The sequence below is a fragment of the Aedes aegypti genome, chromosome 2 (assembly GCF_002204515.2).
Source record: "Aedes aegypti strain LVP_AGWG chromosome 2, AaegL5.0 Primary Assembly, whole genome shotgun sequence".
NCBI classification, from domain to species: Eukaryota; Metazoa; Arthropoda; class Insecta; order Diptera; family Culicidae; genus Aedes; species Aedes aegypti.
The window spans coordinates 387,705,700-387,727,989 of record NC_035108.1 but is presented as its reverse complement, the minus strand read 5'-3'; the positions used below and the strand labels follow the sequence as shown (position 1 = coordinate 387,727,989).

General features: G+C 37.9%; 1 protein-coding gene across 3 annotated transcripts in view; it reads right to left on the bottom strand.

Annotated features, from left to right (window-relative positions):
- The window catches only part of LOC5564557, a 487,044-nt gene that overhangs the window by 464,146 nt on the left and 608 nt on the right, over positions 1–22,290 (bottom strand). The window lies entirely within an intron of this gene.

Here is a 22,290-nt window from a genome sequence, read left to right as displayed (position 1 = left end):
TTGCTTAGGCTCTAGGAAACACTGCCCAGCAAACGCACGAAACGAAAAACGAAAATAAACTCCCGGCGTCCCAAAAACAAACCGTCTTTCTTGGGCTTTTCGAAGCACTGTTGATTAACCACCTCAATATGGCATGCAATTAGAAAACTGATTTACGGATTATTGTGCATACTAATTAGTAATTGCTTGTGGTGTAGTGACTATCGCATACTCCGAACGTCCGATTAAATTTCGGCATTCCTTACACCGAAACGCAAGAACCATTTTCCTTGTATGGTCCAGCCGAAAGCCATACTACAGCAGGTGCTCACATGAGATCCAATAGTTGAACGTTGATATTATATTACCAAGGTGTGAAAGTGATCACGATGTGGCTCAGTTGTTCAGTTTCCTCCGTTGTTTCAAAGTCACGTTTAGTCCGACGTTATAGTGTGGCGGTACCACAAATAATTGAATTTAAAATGAATATTAGTTAAAGTTGCACAGAATAATATTTTTATGTTGAATTAGATCATTGAATTTCGTTCCTAGTCAGAGTTAAACAGCTAATGTGGCCACACCGTTCGTTTCGTTTATGCGTCGTTTACCGCACAGAAGAGAGTAGCTAGAGAGAAGAGGGAAGGCAGTAGTAGAGCTAGGCCCAGAGTTTAAGATTGTAAATATGAACAGATGTATTAATTGTCGATAAAGTAGAAGTTAAGGAATGGATTGACTACAGCGTGAAATGGAGATGGAGAAGTTTGAAATAGATGCGTTTTGAATAAATGATTAAACTGCAGTCCAAAAGTGTTTGAGCAAACTTTATATGGGAGAAATCTAGAGAAGTAAATGTAAAAGGATTTTCACGTTTCGTGTTGCTTTTTTGGAGTTATTTTGATTATTTACTGGAGATGTTGACTACGAAATCAACCAGACAGCTTTTTTTATCGAACGAAGATACGTTCGAGGTGTGTGAGTCTTATTTCCCTGTGATGATAACCATCGCGAGCAGTACTTTGTCGTCGGTGTAGATCATCTTTACGCACACTAATTTCTCTATTTGCACGATTGGATATTAGAAGACGCATCCTAATCCTTGGAAAGTAGAGCCTATTCATCACAGTATAGTATTGGAAATATTGTCGCCAGGAGTTGGCAATATTTTTGACGTCATTTTTCTGGTTCGATGAGTGCTTGTTGATGCTGAAGAGTTAACTTTGTAACGTTTTACGGGTTTTCTTGAAAAAAATATAGTGAAAAGTTTGTGAACTTTTGACGTTTTTATCTTTTTAAGCAAAATCACTTAAATTTGAATTTGATTGAGCTCAGTGTTACGTAAAGTATCGATAAGGTTTGTGTCTTGACTAAATGTACTAAATTGACATCACCCAGTATGGGATATGTGTAGTGATGTGGAAACCTTTGTCATGTTTTTATTCGTTTAGCTTGTTCGTTTACCGAAGGCGCGAACTCTCGCCATATCAAATTTAATTTATAGCGCAAAACTAAGAAAGACTAGCTTTTCCCCCTCCGGACAACAAACCCACTGAAACTCGTTCAACCCTCTGGTCTCAACAGTGAAAAAACTAAAAATGAAAATCGAAATGTGAACGGAACGGAAACTAAGAGCAATTCGAATAACTTCTTCTATTGCACCTAAACGGAAACGGAATAAACAAAAACGTAAACTACTCGATTTTCATAAAACACCACAATTAATTCATTAATTTATTGAACTTCGGGTTGGACTTATAGTTTGGGTTTGGACGGGATAGCAATTCAATAGATCATGGTCATATCTAACTCTATCACATACCTGCGCAGGATTTTTATTCGTCGACTTGTTGCTCGTTGACGATTTGAAAACGCCAGGAACCTCGGCGATGGCGGCTAGACTCTTCGTAACGATGGCGACGAGAACCTCCGTTGAAATGGCGGCGAAGGGGAACAATTCGCCGTCGCTGCCTGATTAGCTTGCAGCGAAATGAGTCCGTGCTGGTATAGCCGAAATTAGAGTTGCGAAGTGGGTGGCGGCTGGACGGATGGCCTCCGATTTCTTCCGGAGAGCGATTCGCTACGACGGATATCGTGCGGCCCGGGAATTGACCGTCTTCCTCCGGACAAGGGCTAACGTACCTTCGTGCAGCCTCGCGTATTGCGCTCTGACCGCCCGTGATGAAATGCACCCTTACCGTTGGATCAGGTCCGGAATCGTGGTGCGCAATTGGCGACGCAACGCACGATCTGCGCTCTCTAATATTGTGGTCCGTTGGAATTGACGTAATACCTTGGACAGACATCTGGTACGGTACAATGGTACCGATTTGTCAAGAAAATTTTAACAAGACTATCTTGAGTGAAGACAATTATCAGTATGAAACTCATTTCAAAATAATTGTACCATGGTACGTATATCACCAGTGTGTCATAAGTATAAGGGGACCTCCGTCGATTGATTGGCGATCGACGGTCGTTCTTCGCTCCACTTTCGGGCGAAACACCACACTCCGTTTAGCTACACCTAAGGGCGGGCCTTGACGGTTGCACGGACTCAAGAAAACTCCACAAAATAATCTTCGTCGACTCCGGTCGACACACGAACTCCAGCCCTACCCAAAAAGCTCTAAGCGCTTTTTGAGTGTAAACTTGCACTAGAAAAAAATCAAAAGTCGCGAATATCGGACTCACCGACTAAAACAAATCTCTCTACGGAAAAACGTTTTTAACAAAGGTCACTACTAATAGAAATTATGAAATTGAACCTTTGACCTAAACTCGCGAAACTTCTGAATATCAGCCGATTTGGAAGCGAAATGCCCGAGTCTCAGTAATACAACATACAAGAAACCTACTTACATAAAGAGCCTATTCTTTAATCTTTTTGCGCCCAAATTAAATTTGATATGGCGAGAGTTCGCGCCTTCGGTAAACGAACAAGCTAAACGAATAAAAACATTACAAAGGTTTCCACATCACTACACATATCCCATACTGGGTGATGTCAATGATCTATTGAATTGCTATCCCGTCCAAACCCAAACTATAAGTCCAACCCGAAGTTCAATAAATTAATGAATTAATTGTGGTGTTTTATGAAAATCGAGTAGTTTACGTTTTTGTTTATTCCGTTTCCGTTTAGGTGCAATAGAAGAAGTCATTCCAATTGCTCTTAGTTTCCGTTCCGTTCACACTTCGATTTTCATTTTCATTTTTCGTTTTTTCACTGTTGAGACCAAAGGGTTGAACGAGTTTCAGTGGGTTTGTTGTCCGGAGGGGGAAAAGCTAGTCTTTCTTAGTTTTGCGCTATAAATTTGAGTTTGAGCCAGCGACCGTTCGAGGACCCCTGAGGTTAAAGGTCATCAGTAGTCGGGCAAATAAAAATCGGCCGGTGGTCTCTCGGATTCGAGAGTGGCGCTAAAGCCATCGGTTGTCACAACACCTCGAGCATTTCCGCCGAACGGTTACAACTTGTTTAATTTACTTGTTGTTTTAAACTTGGCCTTTAATTATTGAAAACGCTTCATTTAGTAAAATAGCTAACTTTTATGAGAAGTAAAAAGGAGAAATCTTGCCAATAACTTGCTCTGCTATTATGGAACAAAATTGATTTTTATATCAAATTGTCAATTAAAGCTAATGGCCAACATTAGGTTGATTCTCGCTTTCTCCTGAGCATAGAAAATTATATAAAACATTAGGCAAATTAATACCTCAAAAAAAAAATATATAAATGAATCACATAAAAGCTTGGGCAAAGTTCTTACGAAAAAGGTAGAAAAAGATTTTAATTAAATCGTTAGGAGGACTACACAGCATTATTCTTAACGCATTTTTTTTTGCAAAATTTCGAGCAGGACAGATTCTTTAGACTCTAGAATGGATTTTTGGAAATGAGTAAGGGGTTGGGTTCAGACGGAATTCTGAGAATATATTCCACAAAACCCAGAGCTAAATTCTCGCAAAATTCGGGAATTTTTATAGTATTCGGGGCAAAATTTTCAAAAAATATTAGATTGGATTCTGCAGTAATCATGGGCACAATTCACATATAATTTTAGGCAAGATTATCTCACTAACGAATGTTTATTTTAAATTTTTCCAAAAGAAATTTTTCTCACTATTATTTGCTTTTATCAAATATTTTGAACTTGCTGAATTAAAAAAAGTTTGGCTCCCCGTACGATATTGTGTCTGATATTTGGCCCGAGATTCAAAAAAGTTGGACAGGCCTGATCTACAACATACCGATCATCTAAAATAAAATCATCATTCTGCAACTTGTTCCGTAAACTACTAATTCATGTTTGATTCTATGTGGAACTGTTGCTGAGATATAAGCCACCAAATTTTCAAAATGTTTGGTCTTTTAATGTAAAGATAATTTGCACCGCTCCATTCCCCTGTTCAATTTTCTTGTATTTTTGTAAAAAGTTAAAAAAATGGTAAATGCGTTAAAATTTCGCGAAGTTATCGCGTTATTTGGGGTTAAAATAAAGTATGAATAGACATTTTTCTAGATAACTATTTTACAAAATATTTGAAGATATAATTATGCAAAAATCAAATACATCGCGGAAACGAATCGTGAATGGAGATTACTAACAAAACAGTTACAACCCTCCAAAATGCTCTGCGGTCACTTTGACCCCAAAACACTGCCAAAGGGTTAAGTAGGTACCGCAACCGAAACCAACCGCGAACGCATGGTTTTAAACCTGTTTTCGAGCGGCTTGCCCGAATTGAAGGCAAAACTTGTTTGGTTCACTCCAAGCGGGATACATTCACTCCCATCCATGGCGGGAGGGGAACTGGCTGCCCGGATTGGTCACTTTCGGGCTCGGCGTGTGTCTGAAGGGGACTCCGTGACAAATTGCCCGTAAACATCAATTCCGAGAAGGTGATTTACACGATTGATGGGGATTCGATGGAAAGAAATCAATGGAGTATTTACCTTTCTCCCTTTGAGACTCCAAGAGTGCATACAACCTGAGACCGATGAGATAAAGGTTGAAGGTTCATATGTGATATTCCCCTCGTCTGGATACCAAAAATAGCTTCTCAGTTCCCCCAAGCCCACCACTGATTGCTTCGCGGGAAATAAGGTCGCATGAAGACGGAATTTCTTTCGGGACGCAATGAAATAAACTGGTCGACGAATGGGTGCCGATACAATAAAACAAGCCCCGGATTTAAACCGCTTCCCAAGAAGAAACAGCGGGTGGATCGTGTGCCCGGCTCTGTGCAATGTGCTCGTGAAAGTAAGGCTAGAATTTCCAATGGACGCCGCAACCGCCACCACTTGGTGCGATCGATGATTGTGGTGTGTTGATTGGAGCCAATTATATCGTATTGTTTTGATTGGGAAGATTGTTGCACGATTCGCTGGAATGAATCAAACTCGCGTAAATGGGCTAAACATCTTGTTGCGAGTAATTTGCCGAACGAGATTATCCAATCTCCATTGAAACAGTTGGCCAAGTGTGAAGGAAAACGTTTGTCGTGCACGAAAGAAAAGGTGGATCGGTAGTAATTGATTTTTGTAGACCACACGTAACATGTTTTAGACGACTTCGCTGATTATAATTATTTCACAAATAATAAAAGTGCGAGCATGTATTTATGAGAAGTCCAAGGCATTTCAAATACAAATTTGTAAAACGAACTCCAAAAATATTCGATCCTAATCAACTTCCATGTAAGATATCCGAGCTAGCTTCGATCTTCATCAAATCGCGAGGTTCATCTGATCAATTTTCCGTTTCGATGCCGCTTGCTTAATGTCCATTACGTAAGAGCTAATCTACATAACACAAAAAAAACGAACAACTTATTCAGCAAATTATCTCTCAATCAACTTCACCGCCTGTGCAACTGACATCCATCGACACCTAGATTTTATCGGCAGCGATGCATCACTTTATTATAGCTCCACGAGCCATTTCCACCCACTCTTGGCAACGTGAAACGATGAATGGCGATTCGTTTTTCTCAACTGCCCCCAAATCTATTCAATAGCGCAGCCGTAGCGATTCGGTTAGAACTGCAATAGCTTTCAATTGGCTGGATCATTCGTTTGCAACACTGACAAAAAACCCAAGAGCCTAATTGAAGGTGTCGAAAGGTTGCTAACCCGTTACACTTTTGCTGGTGAAATGCCCGAATCTCGTCCGAAACAGGAAGAGCCTTTCCAATGATCGGTTCCAATATCAATTGTCCGGCACAAGCGAAAAAAAAGTGGCAAATGAACACTATTAATAACACGGTAGGAACTTGTTACAAGAGTGTGTTTCGAGCTGTTCGAAATCGTATATTGATTAGCAGCTAGTTGAATAGCTTCAATGGGGTACGCACTGCAAATGGTATGAAAAAGAGCGCACTAAGTGGTCATAGAAATGTAGCTGTACAACTATGATAGCCATGAGTGGCAAGTTGGCGATGTGCTTCATCACAGCAAAAAAAAAAATAGTAATGTCATGTCAGTTCAGCTGCACATCAATCAGATTAACAATTGCATCTTTTAAACGTACAAAATCAACCGACGACTGCTGAAAATCAGGGTCTAGCAATCAATAAAAACAATTTAAAAAACTGAGCGGGATTTGACCTCTGGTCTAGCGAGTGAAAGTTGCGTCCAAAAACTCTTGGTCATCTCACAACGCTGAGGGGTGTGAGTGCAATTTACTACAAGTTTGGTGCTGCTAATCCGAAATGGGTTTCTTGGCACTTTCGTCGCTCGAATCCGATGACACTTTGAGCGGTATATTGTTGTAAAACCGAAGTAATCAAATTCACTAACGTCGTTTTCTTGATACACATCCATCAAAAAAGTTGGCCGACATTAATATATTTTTTGCTGTGCCACTAGTAGGTACTTCGATATGTTAGATGGTGGTTGCATTTTTCCGGTTTCCATGAGGTATGTTTGTCTGTGACTACATATCTAAAGTCGCGATGCACATGATTACTGAACGCATGGACACGAGCTTGACCGAATGATGCGGCTGACGCGAATCAGCGCGCGATGTGATGTAGCGTGGCGTAGCGTGGTTCACGCGCGTGTCGGTACCTATTTATGATGGATGGAATTGAATAGATGTGCTGGAATAGCAGCTGCAGAAACATTGCGGACAAACAGAATCGGTATTCGAATCAAAATGAATTACGGTACCGTTTAGCTGTACAAGTGTCAAGCAAAAAGTTATTGACAACGGTCATGGTACAAGGTGCATTTCATCATTGATGAATGGCTCAGTATACGAGGTGATCGATTTTGTTATGATTAAACAAAGTGCATTACTCGTTAAGTCATCAGGTAGGTAGTAGGTAGTTTAGATCTTGCCTCTTAGACAAAAAATAGATTTTTCTTGTTATGACATATTTTTAATTTTTAAAACGATTGGAAATGGTTGCTCTACTTTCGTTTGATTTTAAATTGCTCCTGTAGTTCTTGTGAAGGATTCTGCTTAGAATAAATCATGTACTCATCTTACAAACCATCGAATAATTCTACTTTTGTAATATATCTAAATAAGTTGTAATGCAACCATAATATCATAAGGCCTCCAAGCGCAAAACGCAACATACTGTTCGATACCCCCAAAAATATTATCGTGTGAAGAAATGAACTCTCTACCTGTGGATCTCAATAAATTCCATACATTACTTCACTTAAGCGGGTAAAATAAATATTTCGTTTCGAGTGATTTGAAATCGTGAATGAGTTTGACATTGCCTTCGGAAACCATCATCATGACGACAGCAGCACACCCCAGCGGTCGAATTGAGGTTTTAGAAGCGATAGGCTGACTGTAGATATCAATGCACAGTGGTCCAGAAAGAAGTTTCATGCGGAAAGATGCATTTTGAGCTTTAAAATGAAACATTAGACGAAAACGGTCTTCTACAAAGTAGTTTGTATTAGTAAAGCCCTTTGTTTGGTGTTTTTAAAAATAAGGGTGGTCCACATTTTCATAGAAATGGTATTACTCACTTTCTTATTTGTAGGAATTATAGAATACATGCTTCAGCAAAGTTGTAGATCATTCAATTTCAAGCAAGTGATCATTCAATTTCGTGCAATTTGCCTGAAATAGTCAAATTTTGCATTTTTCAGCAGTCAATATCTTAAAAACTAGACGTGCTATAAAATTTTTGAAAACGGCAATAGATTCAGCAACTCTTATTTAAGTGAATAGCGGTTTTTTGGTACCTTGAGACAAAATCGTGTTCTGCAGTGTAATGTCGAACTATTCAGAGGTCATTGTTAGTAACGACAAAAAAAAGAAAGGTGTATGTATATTAGAATTATTTAAAACATAATAAGGCTCACTTGTTGTGACGAACTATTCATAGTTTGTTTGTAAAATACAAAAAGTATCGTTGCCTCGATATAAATGTGTAATCACAAGCATGAAACGAGCTCACTAGTTTGTGATCCATCCTCGACTGAACACGAATATCTTTTCGCATTCACACAATGCGAACCGGACTCGATTGACCTTGTGGAATCGCTCGTTTCACAAGAACACGGGACAGAATCAAATGACCACACACTACCACTCTGCCCTGCAAATCGCGCGCTAAAAGGGAACCACACCACCGACGACAGGGGAGCTCAGATAGCCGTAGCGGTAAACGCGCAGCTATTCAGCAAGACCAAGCTGAGGGTCGTGGGTTCGAATCCCACCGGTCGAGGATCTTTTCGGGTTGGAAATTTTCTCGACTTCCCAGGGCATAAAGTATCTTCGTACCTGCCACACGATATACGCATGCAAAAATGGTCATTGGCATTGTAAGCTCTCAGTTAATAACTGTGGAAGTGCTCATAAGAACACTAAGCTGAGAAGCAGGCTCAGTCCCAGCGGGGACGTAACGCCAGAAAGAAGAAGACCACCGACGACACGTGGAAAAAAACGAACACGATTGCTTGGGCTTCTTCGATGCAAATTGCACACAGACGGTGAAACGGGAACCGCGCCGCTGACGACACGAGTAAATAGTAGGTCACGCAACAAGTTGCAGAATGATGATTTTTACAGCACAAGTCGTACATATATCCAACGAGGCTTTCCGAGTGGGATAATTATGACGAGCTATCACTGCAAAAAATAATAAAATTAAAAATAAACAAGTTGTTCTTGTTGGACATCATTTCACATCGCGGTTCGTTTGAGCTCAAGTTCAACGATCGATGAACGCACAAACTAGACATTACAAGGTTTGGTTGATGAAAAAACCTATGTTATAAAATGTATTTTAGAATAATTGTTTACTGAGAATGTACTTGGAATTTCGGAGCCATTACCATTGTAAATTACAATGGAAATAAGTGTATTGCGGTGTGACCGGGACTACGAGTCAGTGATTTAAAATTCCGGACATTATATGAAATGCCTAATTTCAACTAGTAAAAGTAAATTTTGTGAAAGAGAAAACATAAAAAGTGATTAAACAAAGAGTTATGAGTTATCAGACATCGAATAATGTGGAATAAATTGCGTATTAAATTCATTACTACAGCCGTAGCTGCATGTACTTTAGTTCAGGCAAATCACCCGTCAGTGCAGGTATTCAAAACACTCATATTTTTTTACATTCTATTCTTTCCACCATTGTATAGTAAATACAAACAATGTATCGATTAAATATCGATATTTCAATGTAGTTTGATTTGGTTTATATTTAAAATATACAAATATCTCATTTAACACATTATATTATTATTTTCTTATTGTTGCATAAGACACTTGTGCATTTAATACAACTAGAGTGAGATTTATGCGACTATCAATGTCATAAGAACGCTTATGAATCCCGAATGGATCAGACCGCTATTTCATAAGACTAACAATTTTGTTATCATGTCAATGCTGTGTTCATGAGATCATCCTACAAATTTCCTTCGAAGGGTAGTATGGAAACAACATCTGCTGAAAATCATACGATGGTCTAATCAATTTGAAAGATTTTTCTTGTGTCATAATTCCATAAGCAAATGTTATCATAGTCTTACGTCCGCTTTCTTCAGTGCACAAAAGAGTTAATGTAAATTTCCTAATTTGTATACTACATACTTGCTATAATCTCTTAATTCATCTCGTGGCATCATACAATATCTGATTTGTTATGTACAATTGACAATGTTAGTCCTGGACCTACTGAACAACTTTGCCGAAGACATGATCTTGCTAAAATATCCGAACAATACGTTGGCCATCAGAAGCTTAGAATGTTTTCAAACTTGTCCACTGACCAATTGGTGCCGTTGAACTGAAGATATTTGCCGAAGACATTAATATTATATCTTGCCTAGTTTTTGATTCATAATCAAAATGCTCCACGTGTACTCAGTACACGATGCGACCGCTCGTTTAACGGGCCCGGTACAAAAAAAAGTTACACGAGCGGTCGCACTGGTGTACTGAGTACACGCGTAAAAACTTAGGTTAAAAACACGATGTTTTCGAATATTTTTCGTAGATTTTTTCTAAAAATTTCTTCTGTACAAGCAAAACAAAGAGTAGATCTTGGAATAGAACCAACACCCGGATCAATTTGAAGAGATTTCAAAAGTGTTTTTCAGCTTTTCGCAAAGTGCGTGTACTCAGTACACTAAGGCGGCTGACGGTGGGTTAAGTGAGAAATATTTCGTATATTGTTTATCACGTCATTCACATTATCCAATGAATAAACATTCTTCCAAGATCGTCAGCGCACAATAAATACGATGCACTTCAAAATTATATAATTAAATAAATTTGCAAACTAAGTATGGCTAAGATTCTTAATCCAAACCATGCTTTTTTTTTTAATTTCTTTATTAGTATCATTCCAAACATTACATTCATTTCTGTGTTCTGTGTTATTTGACAACACTATCATCCTAATTTGGTAAAACAAATTTAAGATTTAATTAACATTTTGTTAACAACATATTACATTTCATTTGCCGTAGCAGTTCAGTTTTTTTTACAGGTGAGTTGATTTCACCTGCTTATAAGAGAAAAAAAAAACGTTTTTAATATACTTAACCTAAACATATAACGCATTAATCGTGGCAATAGAAGATTGTAACGATTTTTGCCTGAAATTATTAATGATTGTATTTGACATTTGTTCCAATGTTTCAACATTGGATATTCTATGTAACTCATTGGTACTATACCAGGGAGGAAGCCTCAGAATCATTTTCAAAATTTTATTTTGAATTCTCTGCAGAGCTTTCTTCCTGGTTTTACAACAGCTAGTCCATTTTGGTACAGCATACAACATGGCTGGCCTGAAAATTTGTTTGAATATCAACAGCTTGTTCTTAAGACAAAGTTTTGATTTTCTATTAATAAGGGGATAGAGACATTTTACATATTTATTACATTTGGCTTGAATGCCCTCAATGTGATTTTTGAAAGTTAAATTCTTATCTAGCATGAGCCCTAGATACTTAACTTCATCTGACCAATTTATTGGAACCCCTCTCATCGTGACAACATGTCTACTTGAAGGTTTCAAATAAAGAGCTTTTGGTTTATGTGGGAATATTATTAGTTGAGTTTTGGAAGCATTAGGAGAAATCTTCCATTTTTGCAAGTATGAAGAAAAAATATCCAAACTTTTTTGCAATCGACTACAGATGACACGCAGGCTTCGTCCTTTGGCGGAGAGGCCTGTGTCATCCGCAAACAAAGATTTTTGACATCCCTGAGGTAGCTCAGGTAAGTCAGATGTGAAAATATTGTATAATATTGGTCCCAAAATGCTGCCTTGAGGAACACCTGCTCTTACAGGAAGTCTTTCAGATCTGGAGTTCTGATAATTAACCTGAAGTGTACGATTTGACAGATAACTTTGAATTATTCTAACAATGTATGTTGGAAAATTAAAGTTTTTCAATTTTACAATCAAACCTTCATGCCAAACACTGTCGAATGCTTTTTCTATGTCTAGAAGAGCAAGACCAGTAGAATAGCCTTCAGATTTGTTGGAACGGATCAAATTTGTTACACGTAAAAGTTGATGAGTGGTCGAATGTCCATGGCGGAATCCGAACTGTTCATTGGCAAAAATTGAATTTTCGTTGATGTGGGCCATCATTCTGTTCAAAATAACCTTTTCAAAAAGTTTACTGATGGAGGAAAGCAAACTGATTGGACGATAGCTAGAAGCTTCTGCAGGATTTTTGTCTGGTTTTAAAATTGGAACAACCTTAGCATTTTTCCATTTGTCAGGAAAATATGCTAATTGAAAACATTTGTTAAATATATTAACTAAAAATGATAAGCTACTTTCTGGAAGTTTCTTGATGAGGATGTAGAAAATTCCATCATCGCCAGGAGCTTTCATGTTTTTGAATTTTTTAATAATAGTTCTCACTTCTTCCAAATCAGTCTCCCAGGTATTTTCGAAAACGTTCTCTTGATTGAGAATATTTTCGAACTCTTGAGTAACTTCATTTTCAATTGGACTAGTAAGTCCTAAATTAAAATTGTGCGCACTTTCAAACTGCATAGCAAGTTTTTGAGCTTTTTCGAAATTAGTTAGTAATAATTTGTTTTCCTCTTCCAATGCCGGTATTGGCTTCTGAGGTTTTTTCAAGCTTTTCGATAATTTCCAAAAGGGCTTAGAGCCAGGGTCCAATTGAGAAATTTTATTTTCAAAATTTTTGTTTCTTAATTGAGCAAAACGTTTCTTGATTTCTTTCTGCAAATCCTGCCATATAGTTTTCATAGCAGGATCGCGAGTGCGTTGAAATTGCCTTCTCCTCACGTTTTTAAGACGGATCAAGAGTTTAAGATCATCGTCTATAATCACGGATTCAAATTTTAATTCACATTTTGGAATTGCAATGCTCCGGGCTTCAACAATGGAATTTGTTAAAGTTTCAAGAGCATTGTCAATATCAAGTTTAGTTTCTAAAGAAATGTTAACATCAAGATTGGAGTCAACATACGTTTTATATATATTCCAGTCGGCTCGTAAATAATTGAAAGTGGAGCTGATAGGATTGAGAATCGCTTCTTGGGATATTTGAAATGTAACAGGGACATGATCAGAATCAAAATCAGCATGAGTAATCAGTTGGCTACAAAGATGACTAGAGTCGGTTAAGACCAAATCAATCGTAGATGGATTTCTAGAAGAGGAAAAACATGTGGGACTATCAGGGTATGGAATTGAGAAATATCCTGAAGAGCACTCATCAAATAAAATTCTGCCGTTGGAATTACTTTGAGAATTATTCCATGACCGATGTTTGGCATTAAAGTCACCAATGACAAAAAATTTTGACTTATTGCGAGTCAATTTTCGCAAGTCAGTTTGGAGCAAATTAACTTGCTGCCCAGAGCATTGAAAAGGCAAATAGGCAGCTATGAAAGTATATTTACCAAACTGTGTTTCAACAGAAATACCTAAAGTTTCAAAAACTTTAGTTTCAAATGATGAAAACAGTTGATGTTTAATACGCCTATGAATGATGATTGCAACTCCCCCACATGCCCCATCAAGTCGATCATTACGATAAACAAAAAAGTTAGGATCTCTTTTGAGTTTAGATCCAGGTTTTAAATACGTTTCGGTAATAACTGCTATATGCACGTTATTAACCGTAAGAAAATTAAACAGCTCGTCCTCTTTACCATTCAGAGAACGAGCATTCCAATTTAAAATATTTAAATTATTATTTGGATCCATTAGAAAAACGTAATCCAATAACAATTTGATTTGTAAATTTTACACCTACTTGGACTGCTTCAGTCATAGTGGTGGCTTTGAACATTGCATCAATCATTAGATTCAATTGTTCAGTTAGAAAATTAAAATCAGAGGCAGACATGTCATGTGATTTCCCATTGGAATTTCCGGTAGACGAAGAAGCGGAGTTACCTGTGGCGGTAGGGTTTTTTCCATTTGATTTGAAACAAGTAGAATGGCTCATGGATCGAACAGGGGAGGAGTTCGAATTTCCTGCTACGATATCGGCAAAGGATTTACCGTGGGTAGATACATTCGAAATAGAAAGATTCGAACGGCTACCCGACGGATTAAAATTAGTTTGTGAATTAGCATGATTATGATCTTCCTGATGGGTATGATTCATGATCAAGCGATCGTTAACTGAAAAATGAGCATTGTTCGATACTCTACCAGGCAAATTCCGGAAACGACCGTTATCGTAACGGATATTATCTTTCATCTGCCTGGCACGAGCCTCAATGACCTTTTTGCGTGAAGGACAATTCCAAAAATTGGACTTATGGTTAGCCCCACAATTACAACATATGAATTTGGTGGTATCTTCCTTCACTGAACAGACGTCTTTGGCGTGAGAAGAACCTCCGCAAATCATGCATTTAGCATCCATGCGACAATTTTTTGTACCATGACCCCACTTTTGGCACCGACGGCACTGAGTGGGGTTCTGGTAATTTCCTCCAGGTTTCTGGAAATGTTCCCATGTCACACGGACATCAAACAAAAGTTTTGCTTTTTCTAAAGCTTTAATATTATTTAGTTCTTTTTTGTTAAAGTGAACTAAATAAAATTCTTGAGAAAGCCCTTTCCGAACAATGCCAGATTGGGTTCTCTTTTTCATAATGATTACTTGGACTGGGGAAAATCCAAGTAAATCATTTATTCCATTTTTGATTTCTTCAGGTGATTTATAGTCACTTGAGAGGCCTTTCAAGACAACTTTGAACAAACGTTCAGTTTTGTCGTCATAAGTGAAAAATTTGTGCTTCTTCTCTTCAAGATGTTTGAGAAGAAGCTCACGATCTTTAAGAGTTTCCGGCAAAACGCGACAGTCTCCTTTCTTTGCGATTTGGAAGGAGACCTTGATTCCCCTAATGGAGTTCAAGATCTCCTGCCTAAATCCCCCAAATTCGGAACAACTGACCACGATAGGCGGCACTCTTTGCTTCCTCACTTGAATCAAAGAGCCTGGGCTAGAGGCTGCTTCGATTTGGTGTTCGGAAAATTTGTCTAGAGCATCGAACTGATTGCTCATTTCGATACAATTATTCATTTCACCCTTGGAAGAAAGTTCGCATTCCGGGGAAGCGTCCTTTCTTCCATTCTTGCCACGTGTAGTGACAGTTTTAAAACCCACTTTTTTGGAAGGAAGTAGTGAATTCAGAGATTCACCCTTCCTTTTGTTAGTTGTTGATACCATGTTTAATTAATAAACGAAAGAAGACGTGACCTTCGAAAGGTTTTTTCCCAAGACGGTGTCCAAGCAGGATTACCACCGCTAGCTTTCGCCAACGGGTCCAACGAAAAATCGAAGGCACGGGTCCAAACAAGGATCGTAAAGGGATCAATAGTAGAAAAAGTAGTACTGAAAAGTACTGTTTTAGTAGCACTGAAAAGTACCGTTTTTAATTTTAGCACTGAAAAGTACTGTTTTGTAGCACTGAAAAGTACTGTTTTATTGCTTTAGGTAGTTTTTAAGAAAACTTCCAAGAGCAGAGAGAATTCGTGTACGCACAGCACGAAGGTACGATGCGCACTGAATCCAAACCATGCTTATTATACAATTTCAAGATGATGATTCATACGATCGGCCATTCTTTAAAACTAACAAACAAACGTACCTTTAAACGCATACAATAATAAACGATATCAGCCGTATAAAAGCCCTATATGTCCAAAAGGCGAATTAACGTGCTCTGTTCGGAACATAAACCACAGCGACCAATATTTGATCTATTGTAGTATATCCCGTGTCCTTTGTATAGTGCATGTCGTGTTACTTTGTCACTATCGAGAAGTGATAAAGTATTCGTTTTTTTTACAGTTGTCATTCCTAACTTGATCACAGGAAAGGATTCTAATTGAAAGGTTCCGCTTTTTAAACCCTTTGAAGGGTGTGGTGGGTACACTCTCCGCAGGCGCGCCCCTTTATCAGTCAAAATCGGATCTCTTGATAAAGTCGGGAAGTGACACCGATATTTTTCATGCATCAGAATCCTAGTCCTTACTTCTTCAAACTAGAGAACAATAAATAAAAGATTAGAAAACAACGTGTTGATTTCGACTCATTTTTATCCTTGTCTCACGGTCATCAGGTATCAGAAGGCCGGCTCCAAAGGCACGTTCCCCACCAGTTGGGAGATTTGTGCCATCGCCATATTTGAGCCTATTTCATCATCTACCCGATGGGAGAGGAAAGGGAAGGGAAAGATGGGAGGAAATAGGAGTGGGAGGGAAGATCGCATAAGCGAAATGAGAGCATGTAGCTCCATACCACAATGGGTTCAAACAGCGCCCTAAAAAGGGCACTGCAAAACGCATGAGCGTAAAGAGAGCCTATAGCTCATTACCACAGCGGGTTAAGAATAACAGAATGTCCTGAAGATTCAGGCTTCTGTATTCAGTTTCACTTAATAAGTGTTTACCAAGTAATTGGAATCGCATTTGCGCAAAAACTGGACAGTTACATATCAGGTGATACGAAGTCCCATAATCGGAGTCACAACTATCACACACAAATGAGTCAGCACGCTGAATATTTGCCATGTGATAGTTGAGTCAGCAGTGGCCTGTCAACGCTCTGACCAAGAGACTGCAATTCTGCTTTGACAGATTTGTTAAATACTTCGCCACCTTTGGAGATGGCTCAGTAATATACAATTTTGTTTGACGACACGACTCCAAACTATTCCAATATTGCTTGTGCTGAGTTGCCGCCCAAGAGTTTATCTGAAGCTTCACCCAGCACTTCGAAATTGGAATAGCCGGCTCAGGGCCAATGAAGTCATGCGATGCTCCATCGCGAGCTAGCTCATCAGCCAATTCATTTCCAGCGATGGAAGAATGGCCAGGTTCTAAGGAATCACAAAAGTAGCTTCTGTGGAAGTTAAATTAAAGCTATAATCAAATAATTGTTTGAGCAAACTTTTGAAAGAATTTTATTGATCTTGAAGATGTATCTAGACCACCAGAGGAATTGCCGTCTGTGTGAATTCTTGAAAAATTCTAAGAGAAAAGAAAAGTCTCAAATTCTTAACGATTTTTGATATGTATCTGTAAAATAAATCCTTGGATGTATTTAATTTATAATTTTCAGGAAAAATCCTTAGAAAACGAGTCCGATAAACAAAATTATAGTTATTTATGGTAGAATCAGAATCCTTAAAGGAATGTCCGAAGCAAGTCTTACGACGAATGTTCATTTGAAAGACACTTTTGAAAAAAAAAACTGTTAAAATTGGGGCAAAATTTTTGAAACAATCTATAGAGTGTAATTTTGTAAGCAATTGAAGAAGAAGTAATATGTTGTACAGTCTAAAGCAGAATTCTTAAAGAATACCTTGGAAAAATCATAAGAACATTCCAGTAGAAATTTTTTAAATATTTCATGGAGTAGCTGAAAAAACCTATACTTAAATTCCCGATAAAGCTCTTGAATTCTTTTTGTTTTTAAAATCAAATCCTTTGATGAAATACCTAAAGAGTAATGACCATAGAAGAGCTTCAAGTTCAAGGGGGAATATCTGTAAAGATATGTGACCAAATCTCAACAGGAATCAGGACTTTCTGATGACGAGTGCCTTCAACCCGAGCAAAGTCCAACATCAAAATGAAAGCAAGTCGAACACATATTCTGTTTTCAGCAACAAGTTGATATCATAATTTGATATCAATTTGTCATTGAAATATTAGATATCATATTTTATTTTCGTTCTGCTATCATTTAAAATTTTTGGTGATATTTTCATTTCATTTTATTATAAATTTATTCGTGTTACATGTATAAACACTATGATAATATCAAAATGAAGCATTTATTTTCTCTCAAACTCGTTTCAATATCAATCTAAAATATGTTAATCTAAATGAGTTCTCAATTTGCCCTCCATGACAGCAGAAACAGTTTTCAACTTGCTGTAACTGACAGCAAAAATAGTTTTCAATTTGATTTCATGGGAACATTTTTCTGCTCTCAGTTTTGAAATTTTAACCGTTAAGACGACCAAAATGACAGCAAACTGAGTTATCAAAACTCGCGACATCACAACATTCAGTTTCACAAAATTAGTTTTCAATATCATCTCAAGCTTTGCTCGGGAAGGAATCATTCGAACAACTTTTTGCATGAAGTCTACAGATATTCGCGACTTATTACTAGATGAAACGCTGAAGTCTTTTCTCCTGGAGATTTGTTTCTGTTGATTCCGGCCCTCTTTTGCCACCTATAAAATCTGAAGACCTTTTCCAATCTACAATTCATTTAAATCGTTGACGAGTCGAGAAATTAAATTAAATTTTTGTTTGAAACGCATTTTTAACTTCGCTTTGCCCACTGCAACAGAATGGCGAGAGCTTATTTCCAACGTAGTGTCACGTTTTATATAAAAGTTTGAGATAACCACATTAAAAGGATGTGGGATGAGCCGAAAACTGTCATTACGTGAGAAATCGGTGAATTCGAGTACGATTGTGCTACTTTTCTCAGAATGTCTTTAAGTGATTGATCCTTAGATCACGATGCTTGCTCCTGAGGGGGAGAGCGACGAACACTTGTTTGGTGTACAAACCGGCTAGGCACATTCATTTTAAATTATATCTTTATCGTTTACCACAATTTTATACCCAACCCTTTCCCACATCCTAATTCCCAATGTTGACTTGTGCAAGTGCAGAGGACTCAACGTCTTCCTTAAAGCAAGTAACACGTCAACATTACCCTCCCATCCCCAAATTGACCTGCATTCGGACGCAGCCGGTGCCGTTATTGTATGTTATAATATTGACATCATCGGTACTTACACAATGAGGATGCTACTGACCCCGAGCGTCTGTTGGTTCCCTGTGCAAGTTCAGCTGTTCTTGCAATAACGGAGTAGCAACTGCGGGCGGTTAATCATGCTCATGCTCATGCTCATGCTCAATGTTGAATTCCCGAATGTCGTTTCCCTGAACGCCACTTCCGCGAATGCCAGTTCCCAAATACCCCGTTTCCTTAATAGCCCATTTTCCTTAAAAGTTTGGTAACTCATATTTGTCATTACTTAATATATTTGTGGATGGTAAGCGAGCCGATCACCTGTTATTATTCCTGTCTGGGTTCTAGTTAACCAGCCTACCACTAAAGATTATTCCTGCACTAGGGAGTTAAATATTTTTTTTTACCATTCTATGATGAAAATAGTGTGTTTTTAAATGTTTGGCTTGTTCGGTGAATATTTAACGGTGGCCTAAAGACAATGTAGGTTTATAAAGAGATTTCTTTGGAGAAATTTTTGAAAAAAATCCAAACATGTTACTACTGTAATGGAAGAACAAATTTATGTTCTCATTGTTAAACTTATTCTTTAAATTATAATCGAGAAAGTTTCTGAAGAAACAGGTCATTTTTGAGCTAACTGTGTTTAAGATTTTTCGGAATTTAGCAGGGCTATAATCCTGAATTGAGCGTAAAGTAGCATACACATTTGATCTTTCATTTCTTTCGTGTTTGAAACATTTTCCAACACTTCTCCATAATTATTTACATATAAACTTACATTGTCTTTCGACCACCATTAAATCATCACCGGAAGTGCTGAAAATTTTACAGAACACTATTTCTTTCGTATGATTACTATTCATACGATTACTATTCATATTCATATTCATAGAAGATTTGGGAGATTAGATTCTAAAACTCTCTTAATTTTGAACAGCCCTATCTATTCCTACACCTTTTTGAGCTGTATCACTTTTCGGAAAACGGGTTATTCGTGGAATTGGCGTTCGGTGAATTGATATTCGGGAAAACGACATTTGGGGAAAAGTAGCACAATCTTCGATAACATTAGGCCACCCGTGATGAAAATCCCATGCGTTTGAATAAAATGCATAAATGGTTCATCAGTCTATTACCGTAATGTACAATCAAGTAGTATTCTATCAAAATCAAACAATGATATCGAAAAAATAGTTCTCCAGGGATGACCACAATCGAGACTAACCCGTTGTTTTCTCATTAAAATCGCATATAAATCATTAACGCCACGGTAGGGAGCAATAAAAAAGCACTCCCGTCTTGTGGTCATGTGAAAACTCCGTTCTAAATACTTTCCACTCTGGAAAGCATACAAGTGGTGCCCATTCGAAACAATAACCCTCCCCTCAAGAGCCCACTGGTCGTCCGTAGAGTGCGTTGCGATGAAGAGTGAAAAATTTGATCCCATTATTCGGGTGGAATTTATACCGCCTCTTTGCATTTCTTCGAAACACGAAGACAGGGTCTTCCGCCGTCAAACTGCAAAACAATTACTCTTGGTAAAGGTGGTGATGATCTCCGAACCTAGAGCCAGAGTGCATGAAGAAGGGTCTTTGCCTGCAACTACTAGAAGAAGCTGGTCGTTGGACTCGTGGAGAGATTTGAATCATTCATATGGTGAAAGAAGAAGCCACGCCATGCATGTTGATGGGCCATGAAGATCATGATAATAAAAAATGGTGACGGTTGCTGGCAGCATCGCTACCTAACAGGTGCATAAACGAAATGTGAATAGTAATGAATTTTAGCGCAGTTTGGTGCGAAGTTGCGTGTATGAGTCAGTGACTTCTAGCGATGGAAAATGGTGCATGCATAAAATGTGAATGTGTCATGATTTGCTACTGGAAACATTAGTAGAAGAGCAACTGTTAATGTTTATTTCATTTTATTATAATGCACTTGAGCTTCAATTTATGAAGTATTTTTTATCGTTGAATCAGTTCGTAGATTTGAGAACGTATACAGAGAGCGTCAGAAAGATTTTATTCATTAATATACATGATTTGCGCTGAGATTTGAGACTGAATTCAGGTTCTACTAAAACTATGCTGTCAAGGATAAGTGAGAAACGCTTTCAAACTAACATCAACTAATGATCGTAGATTGATTTTTGTAAGCGTTACAGAAATGCTAGAATCTTATCAATTTTTCATACTTGAATATAAAGCCTTTTACGTTCTCAACTCTAACAAAAATAACTTTGCCATGATGTGTCATTCGAAAACCATTTTACTATGTATTCGTTTTGCTGATACTGAGTTGATGCACAGAAATTTTGAAATTTTATTAAGAACTAGTGGTTCCGGCAAACTTCTTCTTGCCATCAAGTAGGCTGTTGAAAAACAATATGGTTTGTCCCATACAAAATGACAGTTCCGTTCACTCTCGTTTTTTCAGCTTTCCCGGTGAATATCCTTGGATTTTTATACACGCAAACACGTCGGAACCCGTGACAAACAAAACGGAGAAAGAATCATTCAGATCCGCTGACCCGTTCGTAAGTCATTTCGTGACATACAAACACCATTCCATTTTTATTTATATAAGCATTTTCAAAGATACCCCTTTTAAGAGGAAAATAACCATCATCGTTTTACAAATTTTCAAAACCAGTTTTTTTGCTCAAAATTTAAGCAATGTTCAAGAAAATTTATCAACGCATTCCACTTGCTATCTGGAGTGCGATGATAGATTTTTATGAAGATTTCTTTAAATTTGAACGAAAAAACTGGGTTTTCATTTTTGATGATTGCTGATGATGGAATGGTGAATTCTTGATCCTTAACAGTATTTATTAACGATGAGTAATTCATGGCTAATATTTATTTCTGACAAATATTAGGTTGATATGATTATAAATTGCAGTTCTACAAAGTTTTCATTAATTTAATTTTGAAGATAAAATGCTGAAAGTTTCAAAATTATTTAAAAAATAACAAAGACAACTTCACTGAAGACCATATTTTACAACTTGAAAATTCACCTTCAAGACGCTTGCTTTAGGGGCCCAGATAGCCGTAGCGGTAAACGCGCAGCTATTCAGCAAGACCAAGCTGAGGGTCGTGGGTTCGAATCCCACCGGTCGAGGATCTTTTCGGGTTGGAAATTTTCTCGACTTCCCAGGGCATAGAGTATCTTCGTACCTGCCTCACGATATACGCATGCAAAAATGATCATTGGCACAGTAAGCTCTCAGTTAATAACTGTGGAAGTGCTCATAAGAACACTAAGCTGAGAAGCAGACTCTGTCCCAGTGGGGACGTAATGCCAAAAAAGAAGAAGAATGATTATAAACTAAGTGTGTTAGTTGTGTAATTTACCTCTTTGTTCTACATCAAATCAATTCAAGTGCAGAGCAAGAACTTTTGATTACACAGTTCCCATAAGTGTAGCCCCAACAATGAGAGTAAACCAAACATGTTCCATCTTCAGTGTCACAACACGAGATGGAAAGGAATCAGAACCGCAGGCACCGAACCTTGTCGAAAGCCTCAAAACCGAACAAAAAATCTACCCAGCAATAGCAACCAGTTATGTTGCAATGA